At 39.2% G+C, this 14491-nt stretch overlaps 1 long non-coding RNA gene across 1 annotated transcript; it reads right to left on the bottom strand.

The window, feature by feature from the left end:
* Positions 1-7168: 7168 nt before the first annotated feature.
* On the bottom strand, positions 7169-13726 carry LOC128785179 (uncharacterized). Its single transcript, XR_008429785.1, has 3 exons — positions 13027-13726; positions 8860-8936; positions 7169-7381 (listed from the first exon to the last, which is right to left on the bottom strand). It is a non-coding gene; the product is annotated as an uncharacterized LOC128785179 (long non-coding RNA).
* Positions 13727-14491: the final 765 nt, after the last annotated feature.

Raw genomic sequence — 14491 nt, 5'->3', positions numbered from 1 at the left:
CAAGGCATTTAACTTATTTGTTTGATTATTGTTTGTCTTTTTGGAACTGTGGTGGGGAGCTAGGACTATCCCATCCTATGTCTGGAGAGCAGTTAGAATAATCTGGCTGCCATCACAGTTCAAGAAATAATACAAAACATGGCCAGCAACAAAGAGGATATTCACTGCAGCATGACAGCTTAGCAGAGGTCCAATTTGTGCAGAATCAGTTAAGTCTGAACAGGTGTAATTAGACCACTATGAAATGGCTCTCTGGTTAAGTTGTTCTAAGTGATGCATGGGACACTCTACCCTAACAGTATTTGTAATCTTAAACTATCCTGGATCCACAGAGTATCTGACACTATTGCTAAAGCAAGACAGCAAGAGAAACAGAAATCCTTAATTACTGCTGCATCATGAAAAATATTAATCTTGTCAGTATTGTGGATTGCTCCCTGATGTGGTAGTAACCAGAAGGTATTTTCCTTTCCTACAGTTATTGAATGAAAAGAGGAAAACTGTAAGTAGTTTGCATGTGGGGTGGCATCCTTTCAGCAAATCATTTCATCAGGATGAGAGACAGTCATATAGAAAGGGGATTACTTTGCACTTCATGCAACAAAGAATTGGATCTGACACAGCTGTCCTATAACCTGTAGGAGGCTGTGGCATTGCTAATGAAGTCTCAGTGTCCTTAAACAACTTAAAACCCTGTTGGCTTTTCCACTTTAGAAATTTCTTCAGACTCTGTTGGCATTGAGCAACAGAGACAGTGCACATGGAAGTTAAGAACACTAGTGGAACAGCATCATGAAAAAGCTAAAGCATGCCAAGCTCTCCTCTGCCACATATGTTTGGTTTCTTGTCTACTGACAAGTGAGTATAGGAATGGAAAATGAATGTCAGCTCTGATTTCAAGCAGGATGCTGCCTGGGCATACCCCATAGACAGAAGCCCAAGAGCACACCAGTTTTTGCACAGTCCTAAAGCTTTTCCCCGCTGGAATTGTGGGCTTTGCCTCTTTTGCTATGCACCTTGTGAAAGTGTGCCCACTGTGCCTTGCTTTCTGTGAAACTACACACTTTCCCATTTGTAGGGCTTCTCTTGTAGTTCTAAAAATGGAATATGGATTAAAAAATGTCTCCTCTTCACTGTTAACTTGTATTTACAAGGTGCCTTCAGAAAGCTTCCTTACTACAATAAATTACAGCCATTTAGCCCTTGGCATGTTGGAAGATGCATCATGCCAGTGGGCAGATCTGAGAATAGATCATGAATTAGTGGCTGACCCACTGGATAATGCAGCTTTTTCTGGTAGAGAATGAAATCCCACCTGTAACATTATATTCATTTTAAGACATAAGTATGCACACTCATACAAATAAACCGACATTGCTAATGCTTTAGGGTTTCTAAGAGCTTTTATATTTTTGTTCCCAACGAACAGAATCCTGTGTAGATTCTCTCATGTCTAAAAAGGGCTCCTTTCATAATACATCCTTTTCTGCATAGGGAGAGTATAGGCATACTGGAAGGGTCTCTCTCTGTTGTCTAGGAGCTTATTTTCACTCGGACTGAAACAAGTCAATGTTTCCAAAAGGATCCCATACAAACATGAATCCATACTGAGATTTCAAAATTGCATTTCTTTAGAAAGTCAGGCTAATTGTGTACTGTGTTGCAACCCACACAAAAGTCTAGGAAGTCAGGCAAAGTAATAATTGATGCTCTACTTGACTGTTTTGATATTCAGATGTGCTAAGTGCGAATAAATTTAAATACTACTGAGTCCAATTTTGGACTGTTTGTTCATTGTTTCTTAACACATATTTTAATCTGCTGTGGACAATTCTATCTCTGCCTTTTAAGGAAATGTCTCAAAGAGGTAATTTAAACTATCTCATAAAAAGTTCATCACTGTCAGGCAGAGATATGTGCAATTGGGCTTGTGCATGGCTACTTTTTGGATTCTGTGAACTATTTCCTTTTACGGGTAAATCTATTGGCACGGCAAACTTCCATTAGTCTTCATTCAAGGGAGGTGAACATATACTCTTATTGGCATTCTGTACCTGCTTGCTCCATTATACTTTTCACCAGCATTAAATTTATATTGCAATTATTAATTGATAGGTCCCAGCTTTTCAGGTCAGGCAGCTTTGTTTGTTCATTTTTGTATGCAAAACATCTGCACATGAAGGAGTCTAAGTAGGGAAGATGCCCAATCTGAAATATTGAACTCAAACATTTCTTTTCTAAAACTCACCCAATAATCTATTCAATCACATCTCTTGATTAAATCTACATTTGTTTTGAATGTGCTTACCTGTCAGTTAGGGTCTCCTAGTTACAAATGTGTGTGTAGTGTAGGAGAGTTAAAAAAGTAAGAAATTTTTTTCACATATAGAAAGCTGTGTTACTGGGAAATATCCTTAGACATTCTATCTGAATAAACCAAGAGTTCATAACTTAAGCTGCCAAAGAACACTTTGAAAAGCAAAATACGGCATAGTTTTGCTGGATTTCCTTCTCTCCACAATGTAAGCTGTTGTTTTAAATAGGATTTCACATACATTCTATAAAACTCAGTGATGTCCAGACTTGATAAAGGTAAGGAAAAAAAGAAACAATTAAATATATCAAATCCATCCACAAAGCTGCAACAACGTACACTTGTGAGGGATTCTCACAGTGCCAGTTAGGCTTGAGGAAATTAGGATTTCTTTACTGTATATAAAGTGTTTGACAAACTGAAAACTGTAGACGTGGCCTGAGGATAAGCTGAGTCCATGGTGCTCTGTGAATTTTCTTTTGACTATTTGTCAACTCAGTTTTACAGTGAAATTGCATTTACCTCCTGTGGAATGAAGGAAGAATTAACATTGCAATATATATTATCTATATCTCTGAGGAGCTGTCAGAATGCAATTAGAAATAGAGCTCTCTGTGGGAAGCTATATGAGTTTATAATGCTCCAGTGATTCTGGGTTTGCCCCCTTCCTCTCTCCTCCAGTTCCTTGTATCAAGGCCACAATAAAGGACTAAGCATGTATTTCTTTTGGCTACCACCCTTTGAGCAGTCTAGAGCACAAGGAATGGTTGCAGAAATGAACATTGAGTTGAGAAATATTCACAGTTATATTTCCAGTAATACATAGGTGGCCTTTAAAGTTTCTCACTTGGCCCAGTTCAGACCATGGATCTGAAATTTAACCGTGACATGATCCTACTCTGGAATAACATCATTCAGTGTACCTCAGAAAGAATCAGGTATCTCTTGAATGCATAGATAATCACAACTTGTTTTTTCTGGTAACTTATTCCTCATGTTTATCTTGGGGAAATTTCAAGATGATCTCATAAGTCTTCTTAATCTCATCCATTTATAGGATTGTTTTCCCCTTCTCTTCTATGCACTGCTAGATCCAACTGGCCCAAATCCTTCCTACAGTAAGTGGTTTACACCAGAGATCATTTTTTAATTGCGTTGTATAAATAAATAGTTTAGATCTTTGGGTAAGATTACCCGTTAGCTGAATACACTGAAAGAGAATAACTGGTATTTTTACAGTCTGCCTACAATCACTTACTGTACCAGATGAACAGTTTCTTCTTTCTGATCAGACAAAATATAACAAGGAATTTAAAACCAAAAAATCTAAACCTGAGCATAAAGAGATGTGGCTCTAATGCTTTGCTTCTATGTATTTAAGATTCATGAAGAGTCAGTCATTTTAAGAAAAGTGACATATCCAAGCAATGCCTCACTATGTTCCATGGAAATGTGGCAGCCAAGCAGACACCTCTGGATCAGCAACAGGACAGGACAAAGACACTATCTTTAAAGACTGTGTATATTTGTTCTAACTAGAGGGTTGGAAGGAATTTCATCAATAGCATGAGAACACTAGGCCATGAGAGAAGCCTAAGATGGAGTCTCTGGGTGTAGAATAACAGAATGAGTATTCTAGGAACAGTCATAAGCCTGCTCATATATGAAGGCAAAGTCTTTTTGCCAAGTTATTTATTAATAGAGCACTGCAAAACAATGTAGATTTGTAATTATTTTTCTATATTCCTAAGGTGTCTAAGAACATATATCCTAGGAGAAATTGCTCTCAGGAAATGGTGATAAATCCTTCATAAAAGGTAGCTACCTGCCTATGTTTCTCAAAAAAAAAATTTAAATGAACACTTTACAGCAGTTATGAAAACCCCAAGTACACTTTCCCCCCCACTCTCTCTCTCCTCAGTTGTAGAAATAACAGAAAGATAATTAAAATCACAATCTGTTTGTCTGTGTGTCTATAACACTTAATGTAGGAAATCAAGCAAATGAGTTTTGTATTTAGTTATTAATGCAGTGAGATCTGAAGCTTTTCCTTAGTCCTACAAGTAACGAATTCCAAATGCAGTAAAACCAAGTCCATTTTTCTCTTGCTCACAAGGGAGCCCGGACTCATTTCATTGTTCTTGTGGAATTCATCTGCTGTGTGAAGGTTCTGCTCACTGCTGGAGAGGCACTGGCTGGAATAACTTCAGTACGTTTGTTTGTAGACTAGGTCTTAAAAAGATAAAACTGCAATAAAGTCAAGTCCCATGTTATAGGCCCTTTCATAGCAAGGTCAACCCCCATCTTAAACCCTTTGTTTCCACTGCTGCTGTCATAGCTCCAGCATTTCACTCTTGTAGAAGCTTTTTGGTTTTTCCATTCTAAAACCATTAAGGGTCAGTTTGTACCCTTGTGCCAGTGCTGTCTTTTACCCTAAATAGCTTTTTCTTCTAGTGTTTACCCCTCTTCACCAGTGTATTTGTCATCAGTTTTCATTTTCTCCCTTGATCTTAGTTTTGCTAGACTAAACAAGCTGCTTTATTTCAATCTCTTAAAAAGCCTTTCATTCCCTAACAATCCTTCCAGCTCTTTCCTGCAAACATTCCAGTTTAAGTTCATCCTTCCTGTATACAGATGACTATGCAATTTCCTAAAAGAGATTTCACCAGTGTTTGAGCTTTCCAATTTGCACTGGTAGAGCCTGCTGGAGCCTTGGACCTTGATTTCCTATATCCTGCATGAAGTGAGAAGCCTCTAGAGACTGCAAAGCACTGAAGTGTGATGCTAATGCTGACTTTTGTTGCAAAATAGGAAGTGTATCATGTAGTGAACCAGATAGGGGCTACAATAACTCGTGTGGGTTTTTTCCACCTAACTGCTCCCGACCTCCTGAACTTGCAGATTTCTGAGATCAGACCTACTTCTGAAAGGGAAGTCAAGCCTTAGGCCTACAGAGACATTATCTGGAAACCTACTAGCACTGAAATGCTTGAAAGAACCTAAAAGTTGTTGGGCATTTGTGTCAATTAGATGTGTTTCCACAGCACTTTCTTCTCCTGGCTACAAAGCCGTGTTTGTGTCCCCCTCATTACCAGCCGGCTGTTCCCAAAGCAGTGGTTGATTTTACTTTGATAGAAAGCTGGAGGGCTGTGCATTTGAAAGGAAGACCCTGTAGACCTGGCTACTGTTCAACAGCTATTAGTACAGGTGCTGCTTTACTGCACACCCTCCTGCACTATGACCCAGCCTGCAGCAGCAAAACAGTTGCTTCTCTGCTTCTCCTGTTACGGAAGCTGTTATCTCCCACAAATCTTCATGAAGTAAAAGGATGAACCTGAGCTACATTCCACCTGCACATCTATGGGAGCAAGAAACCTCAGAGTGTTTTTATGCAGTTTCCATCTCATCCTTTATCGATAAGGTGTTGCGAGGTCCCACGGATCTGGGAAGGCTGGAATCTGATACAGCTGAGCCACCACTAAAGGGTCCTCCTCAGGACTGGGGGAAATGGAAACACATCAGAGACAAAGCCACAGTGGCTATGAACATGTTGTGTGGGTATGATTCTCATTTTCTGAGAGATCCTTATTTCCTGACAAAATTTCTCATTTTTCATGCCATTGTGAAGGGGGAAAAAAAGCCTTTCTTGAGTGTATCTAAGCAGATGAAGTTGCAAAATCTGGTGAAAACTCACTGGTAAAAACTCACAGTAATGGCAAAACTCCTTTTGATTTTCCTGTGGCCCAGATGACCTCAATGTTAACCATAAGGTATAATATAAATTCTTCTATTTGTAATCCTCTTTGATAAAGCCAGAAATTCTGCACATGGCTTGTTTAATGGATTTTAATAGCTATAATGCAAATATTATCACAGAAAAGGTGAATTATAGCAATATGTGACAACTAAGCAGATCTTCAGCTGCTGAGAACTGCCATGGCTTAGCTGCAATACTATTTTGTTAGCAAAGAATGTTCCCCACACATTTAGGATATACGAATAGTGAAGGTGTTAGGAACTTTAAATGTGTGCAAAGCAGCTTCATGACTCACTTTGGTTGAGCACTGAGAAGCCCCAACTTCATGTATTGCAGAAGTTCTCCAGAGAAACTGTCAGAGAAACTGAACAATGTACTCAAGGTGTAAAACACATGAACTTTGAAAGAATTGAAACTGTTGTATATTACTGACTACAAGCTCAGTCCCACAAGCAAAGAAGTAATGTGGAAAAATTACTGGAAACGCCTATTTAAAACATGACACCTTCCAAAATAATTTCTACAGGCAGTAAGAATTAACGCGCTATGAACAAAGCGGTGTTTTCTCTGTAAACCTTTAAAAAGGAAAAAAAGGTTCAGTACAAAAAGTCTGCAGTTAAATCTCTGATGATTTAGGCATTTTCTTTTTTAAGTGTTAATAATTTATGAAGAGCTAAAAGTGTTTTCAGAAGAATAACTCCATGCTCACTCATTTTGAAGCAACTTCGGGTTTTTCCTTTTGTTTTCAATTTGTTCTAGTTGCATTCCTTCTGAGTGGGAAAAATAAACCAAGTATTTCTAAGATATAAATAGTTGAGGATGAGATGAGTAATTACGTGAGAAGAAACCAGAGCTGATTAGTGATAGATCTAAGTGACATTACAATGAAACAATTAAATCTATTCTTTCCTACTAGCTCAGCATTGAGGAGGTGATGATTTTATGAAACAATGCTCCATAAAAATACTATGCATTGCAGAACATTATTATATCTCCCCCTAAAATACAAAGTAACAACAACAACAACAACAACAACAACAACAACAAATTACCTTTTATTTTACAAAAGACATGCAACTTCTGTCACATTAGGCCATTTCAAGAGTTTTTCCGGGTGTTCTTTCTTCAGTTTTAACCATAGGAAAACAGCCAGCCTCACACTAAATAAGCCTTTCTTTTCTCCATCTGTCACAAGCCCTCACTCACCTGCCTTCTTTGGAACCTGCTCCTTCTCAGCAGTAGGAATGGTACTGTCACATTTTTCACAGTTTGACATCCTTATCACTTCTCTAATATTTAGGTCTTCCTCCCTCCAAGCATAAAAGTACAAAGCAAAAGACCATCAAGGACAGTTTATGTCTCCTGTGTAATTCAAAGGTAATAATTCTTATATTCTTCTAATATAATCAGTAAATGGATGTAAATACATGTAAAAGGTAAATGTAAATACATGTAAAATGTATTAATACATGCAAAATGTATTTCTATATATAATTTAATTAATTGGCTATTTAGGTAAGTTTTGTTAATCTCTATTAAAGAATTACAAATAGACAACTATTGAAATTAAACACATGGGGTCTCCGTGGTCTTGCCATATTCCATTTTTTTACTTTTACTTCCCTGTAGACTGAGAATCAATGTGTCTATTGCAGTGAAATAAAAGAGCTTAAATGAACTGAAAAGAAATTATTAAGGCTCCTTAATCCTCTTTTGCCATCTGCCTGCTTCATGTGCTTACATTTTCCTTCAGTGTGAAAGATCTGTGCTATTCAAGTGTATATTGTAAGCCACTTTCTATTACTGATGGGGATAATATTTTAAAGGTTAAAACTAAAAAGTGTGTCCAAATTTAAAGGACCAAAGCCAAATGAAGGAAATAACACACCAATGTTACTGGGAAGGGAGTCTCACTTTACTTGGTAGGAGAATGAAACTCATTGATAAAACCTGCATGCCCTTGCTTGGTATTTTAAAACTCTTTTGTAAAGTTAGGCTCAGGAGACAGGGGAAGGGCTGATGGTTTATTACTCCTAGATGAGCCATAGATTGCTAGGGGAGCCTTATCTATGCTAGTTTTACTGCTACAAGCTTTGACAGAATTTCCTTAGTGCAGATGAACATGCTTATTCAAATAGAACTTATTCGAGAAGCTGTATTAGGTATCTCAGCATTTACATACAGGTTGAGTGTCCACCCAACAGCCTTTCCTGCATATAACTATTTTGGTGAAACAGACCGCTTCTAATCAGAGCACTAAGAATAGTAAAACTTTAAAAAGTATATATCAGATTTGAATGACCTTTTAATTCTCAATAGTGGTGCAGTGGAAACTCCTCTGTTTTCCTTTTTAGGAAATGTTCATCTAGATTAATTTATCTCATAGAAAGATCATCACAGGGAAAAAATAGATTGGACAATAGAGGTCCTGCAACCTCAGTTGCACAACTGATGTGAATGTCAAATCTATTGATACAAATGTCAACATGAAACAATAAAACTAAGACTCAGAATTCTGGAAGGTTAAATGTAAAAATAGAAATTTTAAGCTCTAAACCAAGCCAAATACTTCTGCTACTTAAAAGCACTGTTGAAGCTATTCAGTAAGACAGGAGCACTATCTGGGCGAAACAAGCTCATATTCATTTACACTACCTCCTGTAATTGTAAAAGCATACTGATAGAGAGTATAGAGATGGAACTGAGTTTGCAATGATTACCTGCTGAACTTGTAAAGGAAGGACTGTGCCTATCTAGAGAGCTGGTCCCTGGGAAAGTTTGTGCTTACCTTGGATTTCTGCTGGTAGTAAAGTCTCATCTTGCCACTCACAGCAACACTTTCCTTCTCATCTGAAATGAAGTTGACTGAAAAGGAAAGGAGACAAATAGTAAAGTTACCAACTCTTGTCAGTAGGAACAAGTACAGCAGTTAAAAAGACTCTTGTAAGTGGCTTTCTGCCCTCTATCCCAATAAAGACTTCACAGCTTGTGCTTCTTTTTTTCTTTGTAGCAGAAATATTACATATATGTCAACCAGTCCATCCCATAGCCTCACTGAAGCAATAATGGTTTCCTTAGCAACAACCTTTGAGACACAAAAAGGAAATTTATCCATCTGTCTGACCTGGAGGCTCAAACCCTCCCTCTGGGGACCAGCTGCCCTCTTTTGTCTCTAGCTTCATTTGTAAAACATTTCAGCCTTGATCTGTGTTTATATTGACAAAAAGAATATGTATAAAGTGAATGAAGAAAGCTCAGCTGTATAAACCTGCCGGCTGCCTCTGCAAGAGCCAGATGCAACAATGCTGAAGACAGAAATCTTCATCATTTTCCTTTGACATATAGAGACAAGTAAACTGGCATTATTGCTTGTCTTCAGGAGTTGTCATAAACAAGATGAAGTAGGTACTTCCACATGGACAGACAGAAAAGGCCACTTACATTCTCTCTTCTGTGAAGACCCATAGTTTTATTGGACCTGACTTCAAGACCAGTCCTGAAAATATTAACTATTGATACTAGGTGACGTTTGTAAAACATTGCAAGATCAGGGTACCTAGCGTATCTGCCTGTTACATCCACACCAGCCTACTGCAACATGAGGAACTAGGTCAATATGCCAGTTCCGGTACTGGCTTTATGTGGAAAAATTTACTAGGTCATTGAATTTCCACTTTTTTTTTTTTTTTCCTTTCTTTCTTTTTTATTTTTTTTTTTTTTTCAGCTGCAGTGTTAAAGAGCCTGAGAAAACAAGTGTAAATCAAAATAGTCACACTGTCATGCTCTGGGAAAGCTTTTTAAGGAGCAGGGTTGAATCTCACCGTATCTATTTGGTTAGCTTCCAGATGGTAAAAATAAGAAATAGTACTAAAAGCAGTTGATGATGCTGCTCATAGAAAAGCTCTAGTCCAAGGAATGCTGACAGGGTTACAGCCCTGGCTGAGTGACCAAACAGGCTGAAGGTGCCTCCTAACAAGGTGTCAATAGAAGTTTAGAAGAAGGGTCCTTGCTGATGCCTTTTGCTAGGATTTCCCTCAATCTTGGAGAATCTGCTGCTAATAAATGGGTACTTCAGAAAAGGAATGGCACATTATGCTATCTCCAGTTTTGATGATGCACTGCACTGGCTGGTTTACATGGCAATGAGGAAGTCTGGTCCAATGCCAGGCTTGATGGAAAGCTCTTGTGCATATAGATGTTTATACTCTGGTTTGCTTTCTGCCCCACCAAGTGACTGAGGGAGCCAATGCCTAGGATCAAGTTTGTTTCCCTTGGTGGGAGCACAGCAGTAACATTCAATGTGCTTCTTGTCTCAATATGCTATTGCTTCACAGCCTGAGAAGACCAACAGAGCAGTCTAGTTTATGGACCTGCTTTTACCCCCATTTCTGCCTACACTGTTATTCATGAGGTGGGAACACAAGGCAGCTTACGCAAATCTTCCACTCTGTAAATCATTCTGGCCCTAAAACTGCATGCTAAAATGCACCTGGTAAGTTAGAACATCTAAAACTGATATTGAGGTGGAACCACTGCTGTGCACTAAAACGGTTTTGTTAAGAATGCAGACAAGCTAGTATTGACTTGAGACATTTTCATCTGTTACTTTATTTGAAGAAAAAGAAAATGTGCTAATAGTGCTAACAAACATCAGAGCTAAGCAATTTCATTGGGTGATTATACAGCAGAGTTCTGGAAACCTTCTGTCTACTGCAGCTCCTAGATATTAACACAAGCAGCAGACTAAACATTTGTACCCTGTTTGTACTGCCAGCTGACAAATGAAGGTAATTAATGGGCAGCTATAAGGTGGAAGAGTCTGGAAAATAGCAAAACTTGTAGTCCTGAAATACATAGTGCTGATGCCAGAATATTGATTTAATTCCATTACTGTTGCTAAGTGATCTTTTATAGTTTTACATTATATATTGATGTTTACAGCTTATTATATTTTCTTATTTCTGTTTTATCAAATTTTCCCTTTGAACATTTATTTCTAGCTGGACATTAGACAAAAAGAAATATCCCATATCAGGTGCAGCTATTCAAGTCAATGAGTAATAGGACTTGACACTTGTCAGGTCTTTTTAATTTATGTTTCAGTTCTCTCTTTTTGGGTAACATTGACTCTGACAGTGGATAATTACAATGAATACACTTAGTGAAATTAAAACCAACGACATCTCTGTCTTTGCTCTTTGGGGAAATTGCCATCAGAGGCAAAAAAAAAAGATTTTCCAAATACTCTTGGAAGTGGCCAGTACTAAATGAAACTGGAAAGCAAAAGATTTATGATTGTACAGCACTTGCATTACTGTGGGCTGATTACTTTCTGCAAAATCCATAGTCATGTAAGGTGAATTAAATGTATTTAGCCTCAGCTGTAGAATTTCTTCCAAATTCACAGTTTTCTGCAGGCTGCTTCGGGCATCTGCTCTTCAGTGGAATCAGCTTCAGTTTTCAAGTCAGCTTGTTAGAAAACATATGTGTTTTCATAGTCATTCAAAGAAATAAGCCTATGGCTTGTTAGGTACAGAGGACAGTTTGTGGTATAAAGGGATTGTTATAATGGTCTGGCCTGACTTGACCTCCTGCCTACCCTATCTGGCAATTTCCACAGTTACTCTAAAAACTTCAGAAGAAAATATTTTTTATAAAGACAACCAGCTGAAATTTAAGGAGTGCAAAACATGCTGAGTTTTACATGCCTGTGGTAAACTGCTCCAGTAGTTACATACCTCAGTGTTAAAAATGTATTTTATTTCCTGTTGTAAATTTGCTGATTTAAACTTCAACCACTGCATTTTGCTATCCCTATGCCTTTATACTAGAAACTCTTCAATCTGCCTTTAGCACTGATAAAACCCATTCTGTCTGTGGGGTGGGAAGAAGGATAAGAGCAACACTAAAAGGCAACGCATTTGCATTTTCCAGGAAAGGCATAAAAAGATAGGCTGAATTAGTTTCTAAATTTTATTGCACCCAAAAGAGCTTTCTGATACTATGCCAATATGAACACTCCATTAGATTAATCCATATGCAGGTTATAATGCTTTCTTCTGCACAGTGTTTCCCTCATGGTTTTTGAGTGATTTTAAAGAAAAATATTCACATTCCACATTAGAGGAGTTCCAGACATTTGTATCAGTGTGTTGCCTTGTACAGGGGAAGCTAACATTCCTCTCCAGAAGGATGTTTCTTAGAACAAAACCTTGGGGATGTGCACATCTAGACACTGTGGCAGGTTCTAGTTTTTCATTCACAAAAGATGCTCTGGCTGCATTTAAGCCATTGTAGCATAATGGTAAAATCTGTTCTTACATTTTATAAAAGTAATTCCTGTCCTAGGAACTTTTTTTTGTCTTATAGAGAAGAAAGCTCTTGGAGAGCTCTTATAGAGGAGAAAGGGCTTGTTGGTAGCCCTTGTGAGAAGGGAGAGGCACAGTGATGGATGCTTGAGCCAGGTTCCAAAATGCCAGCAGCATTTGGTTGGCACATAGTAGTGACTGAGGGGAAAGGTCTGACAATGCCAGGCTGATATGGCAGGGTTTCAGAGTTAAAATAGAAGACTGAAATTCAATAATCTGGGAGGAGAAAATCTCCTCGCCCTCTTCCCACTTGTCCTGTTGTTGGCTGCACACTTCCTTTCTTACACCTGCTCTGGTACACTTTGGACCCTGTTGTGATCTAATTTAATTCTAGAATGGCAGAGAACTATTTAATTTTTCACTGTGTGTTTTTCACACAATGGGATTTTTTTTGCCATTTTAGCGAATGGAGTTGGCACATAAGAAGAGCTCTGGCAATTGCCAGCACCAGCGTGTTGGTGAGGAGGGGGGAGGAGGCAGGTGAACACATACCCCACATTGGCAGCAGAGAGCTATAGATCAACCAGCTGCACTTTTGAAACCATACTCTTCAGTTGTAATCAGAATGTAAAAAATATATATAATACCTTGAAATGGAAGGACCTGTCATGATCCAGAAGGCAGCAGCATGGTGGGAGCCCAGAGAAGCCAGGGCTGCGCAAAGCGAGGAGACAGGGAGAGCTGAGGGAGTCCCTCAGCGTTCCCGCTCTTTCTCTGAGGGCCCGGTTGTAGCACTCACCCCTTCCCAAGGCGAAGCAGAGGCAGCTCCAGAGCAGCCCCACACACAGCAGTAAGAATATTGTAATGGTTTGAGGGTTTGGGTTTTTTTTTTTTCACTTAATAATTCGAATTTCCGTTATTTCCTTCATTTGCTTTTGAGCTCTGTCTGCCCATGCCTTGGTGCATGGCAGCCGTATGGCTCATAGGGCCAAAGCACCAGGCCCCACTGTGGCACCTGGGTGTCCTGGTGGCACCAGGAGCTCTGGCATGGCCTGCGTGCCACCAGGAGCTCCAGCATGGCCTGCGTGGCACCAGGAGCTCTGGCATGGCCTGCGTGCCACCAGGAGCTCCAGCATGGCCTGCGTGGCACCAGGAGCTGTGGCATGTCCTGCGTGGCACCAGGAGCTGTGGCATGTCCTGCGTGGCACCAGGAGCTGTGGCATGGCCTGCGTGCCACCAGGAGCTCCGGTGTGGCCTGCTTGGCACTGACACCCCCTCAGCCCAGCTGAGGTGCCTAGACAGGAGCCCACTGCCCTGCTGCATCTGTGGGTGCAGCTCCAGGGCCTGGCTGAGGTATGGCAGCAGTGGGAAGCTGTGTTTTACCGTGTGGCAAAATGCCAAAATTCCTCTGCATGTGCACACGTCTGCGAAAGGACACGTGAGATGTGAAGGGTGCTCAGGCCTCATGGGTGGTAAAGCTGGCAGCCCTAACATCACACAGGATCTGAGGGACTTCAGCAGTGGGTCTGGATTTAATGATAGATTCCAGCCACATGTAAAGAAACTTTTGGAATTGATTCAAACTTTAGGTGGTTATTTTTATCTTATGTTTATCATGTTGACCTGCTGGGTAAAAAAAACCCAGTAATTAGTACAAGAAACACATAGTTGTATAATATAAGTTACTCCAAAACCATTTCATGCTATACATACTGTTACAGAAAGACTGTTGGATTGGATATTGAAAATAGAAATTATTTACACAAATTGCAGTGTGGAATTCTGTGGATCTTCTTCCTTTTGTTCTATTGCTATTGCATGTTTAAATTGAACATGTACATTCCTGGACATTTTTCATTTCTTCCCTACTCTCTTTTGTGTGCTACTACTTATTTTTTGTCAGTCTGTTGTTTTCACAAACTTGATGATTTTGAGGTAAGAAACGTATATTATCATTCACTGTCACTTGATATCTTCATAAATCACTGGGCATATTTAAAACTGTCTATAATCACAGTTTTGTTGCAGCAGAGGAAAAATCCTAATTATAATATCCTACATAGATACTTTGATACAGTACAGTAGCTCTAAGTTATGTGTAAAATGGCTGCT

The sequence above is a fragment of the Vidua chalybeata genome, chromosome 3 (assembly GCF_026979565.1).
Source record: "Vidua chalybeata isolate OUT-0048 chromosome 3, bVidCha1 merged haplotype, whole genome shotgun sequence".
In the NCBI taxonomy this organism is placed as follows: Eukaryota; Metazoa; Chordata; class Aves; order Passeriformes; family Viduidae; genus Vidua; species Vidua chalybeata.
Note: the sequence above shows the minus strand (reverse complement) of the source record. Positions and strands in the feature narration are given on the sequence as shown.